We start from the raw sequence: 6,615 nt of genomic DNA, 5'->3' as shown, positions 1-6,615 counted from the left end.
GTCACTCCCTGCCTCCAGCTAGCCCTGCCCCACGCCCCTATCTGCAGCCAGCCCCACATCCACTGGTGCCCTGCAGTTCCCAGGGCAGTAACCCTGCACACCTGCTTTAATGAGGGGGGGAGGGAGCAGCTGGGACCCACACATGTGCACACCCTAGAGTGACCAGACAGCAAGTGTGAAAAATCGGGACGGGGTGAGGGGTAATAGGAGCCTATATAAGAAAAAGACCCAAAAATTGAGACTGTCCCTGATCACCACCCACACATGTGAAACGGAGCTCATTTCTAGTTCAGCCCCATCTTTTTAAAAAAGAACTTTAGGTAGGGTTAAAATACATCTGTATTTTCCTGGACATGTCAGGCTTTTCAGTTCTTAATCACCTCCTGGGAAAATATGGACGTATGGATTAGATGACCTCCTGAGGTCCTTTCCATCCTTGATAGTCTATGATCTGTCTTTGCTATGTATGTTGAGGTGCCTGGATTATGGTATCTACTGGCGGGGAGCTAGCTAACATTCTGGGTTTGGGCCCCCAAACGCAATGTCCAAAAATTTCCCTTCTCGGCAAACATCACAGGGGGGTTTAACGCGCCTTGTATCTGTACACGGATGTCATAGAACACCAGTTTGTGGGGGACTTTTCTGTTCCCCTGTTACGCTGCGTCCCTGTCCGAGGAAGGAACAATGAGTTTGTTACCATCACCTATGATAAACCTCATTACGTCCCTGTCAGTAAACACCACATCGACACCATTACCATTGAAATAAAGACAGATCAGAACAGACGTCGATCGTCAAGCTGCATCTGCGACCGCGGAGACAGCGAGGTTTCTAAAAAAAGCAAAACACTATTATGGCGATCCTAAAAAATTATGGCGACCCCACCCATCTACAGGAACTATTACTGGGCTGGATATGCCCTTCCTGGATATCATGGGGCCCCCATGATGTACGGGGCTGGTGTGGGTGGAATATTTCGTAGCCTCTTTCGAAAAGCTGTACCGCTTTTGAGGAGGGGGCTAGAGATTATTAAGCCCCACGTAAAAACCGCGGCTCAAAACATAGCTAAAGACATGGTAGGTCATGTCTCCCATGCTGTCCTGGAGAAGGTGGGGAATACAGCTTCACAGGAAGGATCAGGCTGATCCTGACTAAAAGGAGGAAGTGAAAGAGAAATACGTCATACCCGCGACGCACAGGTCCCCCGAAACCCTTTAAAAGAAGGGCTTTGACACGCAGGGCCAGCCATAAACGAAAGTCCAAGAGGAAGCCTGGGCAAAAGAGGAATCGCGTGCTGCCTGGTAAAAGAGACATATTTTAATCAATATGGCTTTTGTTCACTGCGGGTCTGAAGAGTGCACTAAATCCGAACTAGACTTGTTTCAAATAGCCCCTATGCAGACCAGCATTTACATTGAGGTTTCACCTCTATCAGCCGTTACGGAGTCTGCACCCATTGACTTTTTTATAGCAGGGAATGGCATAGATTATATGGATTTAAACAACACGCTTGTAGTTTATATCCAATGAAGTCCAAGTCACACAGTCATGGTGCCATTGGGTTGGCGCATCAATGACACAACACTCATAATCTTCAAAAAGCTTTTCCCTAAGGCAGTGTTTAAGGACAGCATAAACAGCAAAACGTACAATAGTCCGCATGACTTTTTTACGCTCACAACGTGGCACTGGCTCAGATAGTTCTATGCCAAGCCTCCTCCTAAACTCCTCAACCCCATCATCCTCGGAGCCCTCTTCAACAATTTGTATTGGTGTTGAGCAAAAACATGGTGGGTCCGGTTCATCTTCGCTGCTTGATGCAGCGCTGTCCAGGGCCTCCGGGTCCTCTAGAAAGGCATCGTCAAGCTGTTGAGAGATTTTCAGAAAAAGAAACAGTGTAAGCACCTCCACTGCTTGTTTTTAATTTACACAAACCCCAGTTCCTAGCCTCATTACCCACTCCCTCCTCTACCGCCATTTCTTAATCATTCATTTACCTGAGCACCGTCTTTTCCATTTGCCTTGTCCACTGAGCTGCACTCGCCTTCCACCTCTGAGGGGGTGGATAAAGAGAGGCCGCCAGGCTCATCGGGATGTTTCAGGGTCGGATTCCAGCGTATCCATCAACGGCTGGGCCAAAGGGCTCCCCTCAGTCACTCTCTCCTCCTCTTCAGATCTATCGCTGATGTAGCATTTTCTCCGTGGATGGTCAAAGACCCTCGGGGCTAAAACAAAGTCCGAAGTTCTGATGAAGGTGGTAAAGGAGTCCATGTTTCCTCTCAGCAGCATTTCCACGCTTTCTAAAACATGTGTCCTTGGTAAGAAATGGCCTCCTCTGTCTGGCGCTGGGACTTATGGGGTAATGGTGCTGCACTCGGATTGGCGGAGGGCCTTGGGAGGAGTTCTTAGAGGGGTCACATCTGATTGGGCAAAATCTCCTCTGGGGGGGGTCCTGTCGGGACGAAACCCCTCCTGATTGGTAGAGGGTGGTGGGAGGAGTTGTTAGACGGGTCACACGACCCACTTCCGGACCGCTCACCTCACCCCGGAAGTCACCCTGATTGGTCAAAATCTCCTCTCAGGGTGGTCCTTTCGGGATGAAACCCCTCCTGATTGGTAGAGGGTGGTGGGAGGAGTTCTTAGAGAGGGGGTCACATGACACACCTTGCTTCCGGTCATGTGGCCACCTTGACCCTGGAAGTAATACCCCCATAAGGTGGGACTTCCGGTGACAGGTGGGAGGGACTATAGGGGTCAAAGGGCGGGGTTAGGGTTTGATTGATGGTAGGGCCCTTATACTACTAATGTGTGTTTAAACTAAATCTTGCAACATTTTTTTTAAAGTTTGAAAGCCATAACTGCCACGGATGGAAAGCTGAGGAAAAGTGCCTTTATTATGTGCTTTGGCAGAAGCTGTTTTGGAATAGGCTAAGTTATGAGGTGTTGAAAATCACATTTCATGAATGCACAAAACATCTTTTTAATGGATAACATTTTATGAATCAGAGTATGCCAAGCTAAGAGCACTATGAGCACTGATGAAGGAAGGTTAGAGCATGTCAGGAACTTTTTTACAAAACTTTTTTGTTTTTGGAAAATGCTTGAAACCTAAACTTTTCACAGTAAAGTATTGTCTTGACAAAACTTGCATTGGGAATGGTATCTCAGGTTCAGGCTGGTATTTCTGGTCAAAACAAGAGAGAGAAACCCACCCCAGAATAGCCAATAACCTGGTGGTTAGGACACACACATGTGAGAAACCCATGTTCAAGTTCCCACTCAGGCTTATTCACATCAGGGACTTGCACCTATGTTTCCAATAGAAGTGCCCTAACCATTGGATTTTTATTTTTTTTCTCACTCTCATATCTCTGTTTTGTCCCAGTAAAGAATGGGAACATTTTTGAAGTCATGAAAAGTTACCCATCTGTAGGCAGGAGCGCCTAGGTTTCCTGCCTTATTCCATGCAAACTCTACAGCTCACACTGAATGCTGAGCCTTGCTTCACTTAAATGTGCATCTGGTAGACTGTATATGAGGGTACAATCTAACACCCACTGAAATCAATGGAAATCCCCCTTTAACCCCTCCTCCCCCTTAATGAGGTCAATGGGGATTGGATCAGGTCCTGAATGAAGCAGTGTTCCATTTAGTCCTTGACTACATGTGATCTTCTAAGCTAAGGCATGAATAGGGCAGGGCTACTTAGGCTTGTGGGATCTTTATAAGTAATTAAGGACTCTGTAACACTGTGTCCCATATTCTTCATAGAGATATTATGATATGATTATGGCATAACAATGATGTATTTTATATGATACGCCATGTGAGATATCATTGAAAAGGTTATGATTTACTGAATATGATTATCCTATTTGTATGGATGTATCATTTTGGTATCTGAAGTCAGGAATATTGACTGTATATCTGTATTACAAATGTGTTTACACCTGCGGAATGTCCAATAGGTAGACTGCCATCAATCTAGGTGGCTGGCTGGGAAGGGACATTAGGAGAATACAGTAGGCCTTAGACGAAGTTTATCTCCCACCAGGGGGCCTTCCTGAGGATTCTACAAACAGCCTCTGAGTCATGGCTGCTATGATACTACAGGTGCATGTGACCTGGAAGTCAAATGATGAGCTATAGCTAGCTGCATCATTTTAGGTATGTTTCTTTAGTTCTTTGACTTGAGTGTGTCACTGTCAGTCACTGAGTAGAACAAATTAGAAAATGACATTTTGTGTGCATGAAGATGTTAAAAAGTTTAGCTGAAACAGTGCTAAGTAACAAGATAAATCAATACCCGGGCATGGTGCTAGGGGGCGCGCTGTCACTGGAAGAGTCATAAACCTGTGGTTCTGATCACTTGTAGTACTAACTATCCCACAGCACTTTTCGAAAGAGAGAGAGAGAGAGTGTTAGTCCTGGATAAATTCCAGTTACAGTGCAAACCCATATTTTCAACTAGATGTAAGTCTTACTTCCAGACTACCCTGTGCTGTTTAAAGTTTGCTGCCTTCAACCCTGGTAATGGATCCATTTCAGTGATGTATCCCATGATCCTTGTATATACAGGGCCAGACTTTGATTTTGGATGGCCCTGCATGTCTCCATCATGAATGGAAAGGATAAGAGCACTGGTGGTAGAGTGTCGATGGAGTCTGCTTTCCTACCTTTTTGTACCTCCACAGGAGACAGCCAGAATCCCAGTGTTTGCACGCATGGTGCACTAGGTGCAGGAAACATCACTTTCCTTAAAGGGATGGGCACAGATGGGACCAAAGCCAGACCAGGTAGGACCACTTCTGAACCTGCAAAGAGATTTAAGAGCTGCAAAGTGCCCCCAGAGCATTCCTGGCTGGTGTAGTGCACCTGTGTACTATGCAACAGATTGCCCTTACATGCCACAGATTAACCCCTGGGTTGTAATCCATTAGTACTACTCATTAAATAAAGTGGGATGTTTGAATGAAAGTTGTTCTCTGACAGTTTCTTACTTTCTTTTCTTACTGTGGTTAGTCCCAAGTACTGTATGTATCTGTTTCGGTGATTCTTTTTTTGTCCAGCGTTTTCCCAGATGGGAAATTGCCTTGAAAAAAGCACATTCATATCCACCTCCCCCATGCACAATGTCATACTGTGGGCTGTTTTTCTTCAGATATCAGAGAAGGAACAGTGCTAATTCAGAACTGCAGTCAAAGAGCTTCCCTTTGAGCTGGTAGGAATTTTCTGGTGGAATTTTTTTTCTGTAGGAAAATATCAACTTGTTGAAAGAAAAACAATTTGCAAAAATATGTTGATTTTTACAACATTTTATTGAGAAAGAATTGAAAAAATCATTTAGACAGCAGTGTTTCAACCTTTTTGGTTGAATCATTTGAATGGAATGGAACATTTTGATTTTCCATTTTGCAATTACTTTGTATCAGTTTTTTAAATTCCATGTTATAAAATATAAAATTGCTAAAAAGAGTCAAAATCTGAAGATAAAACTTTCCAATTGACCAAAAATATTTTTTTCAGAATTTAGTGTTGCAGGAAATCTCAAAAATAAAATCAGTTCCTGCCCAGCTCTATTCCCAGGCTAGAGGGTCCTCCGTCAGGGATAGGTTGGTGTTTACTGCTCATGTTGCTGCATGGTGTGGAGAACGAGCTAGTTCATGCTGACAGAACTCTGTAAATAAGGGTTTCCCCATCTATTGCTGCCCTGGCTGGGGCACATCACTAGAATTTGCACAGGGTCCAGGATTTGTTTCAACCTACCTTGACTTGAAGTATGGTACTCTCCAGATTGTGGCACTGCCTCCAGTAGTCTGTCTCTCCAGGAGGAATGTGTATCAATTTGTTTTAACATGCAGCTGGTACAAATGTAATATTGTCACATCCCAAAATGATTACTTATGTTAAACATAAGGTGACAGCATTAACCAATGTGGTATAGCTAAGAAAATATGCCAGGTGCTTACCCCAGTGGCAGCCATAGCTGAAAGCCAGCATACATATTAGAATACCTAATATGATAGAATATAATAGAATACCTATTCTGTTCATTCCCTCTGAAGCACCTGGCATTGGCGACGGCTGGAAGACAGCATACTGGCTAGATAGACCTTTGATCTGACCCAGAATGGCCATTCTTATGTTCTTATACACTAGACAGGATTTGAATCAAGCAGTGTCTCACTGTGATGGTACAAACAGTCTTCCAGTCTTCCATACACAAGCAAGAAATCCCTTCAGCCTAGAACCACGTCCCCAGTCCAGTATTTGTTCCTGAGGTGTTGAGTTATGGGGGGAGTGAGGCCAAGTGATGATGCCACTTCCCCCTTTTATAGCTTCTTCCATGTGGAGGGGACTTCATTGTGCCAAGCAAAGTCCCCAGCACAGTTTGTGGAAAAATACAGGCACAAGATGGAGTCCAATATCTCATGATCTAGTCACATGCCCTTGCATGCTTCATTGAGTCATAGCAGCCATTATCCATATACTGGTTGAAGCATCCACAGAAAAATTCATCAGATGGGGATAAGCTTCTTCCATGGCCTATTGTGTTTCTTAATCGGCCATTACCTTGAATAGTTTATCCACAATGTGCTAACTAGACTGGATGTA

At 44.5% G+C, this 6,615-nt stretch overlaps 1 long non-coding RNA gene across 1 annotated transcript; it reads left to right on the top strand.

The window, feature by feature from the left end:
• Positions 1–2,228: 2,228 nt before the first annotated feature.
• LOC123365991 lies at positions 2,229–4,905 on the top strand. The gene is made up of 3 exons (XR_006577872.1): positions 2,229–2,318; positions 4,055–4,167; positions 4,695–4,905. It is a non-coding gene; the product is annotated as an uncharacterized LOC123365991 (long non-coding RNA).
• Positions 4,906–6,615: the final 1,710 nt, after the last annotated feature.

This window comes from Mauremys mutica, chromosome 3, assembly GCF_020497125.1.
Source record: "Mauremys mutica isolate MM-2020 ecotype Southern chromosome 3, ASM2049712v1, whole genome shotgun sequence".
Taxonomy (NCBI): Eukaryota; Metazoa; Chordata; order Testudines; family Geoemydidae; genus Mauremys; species Mauremys mutica.
The sequence above is the reverse complement of the archived record's forward strand: the minus strand, read 5'-3'. Positions and strand labels throughout refer to the sequence as shown.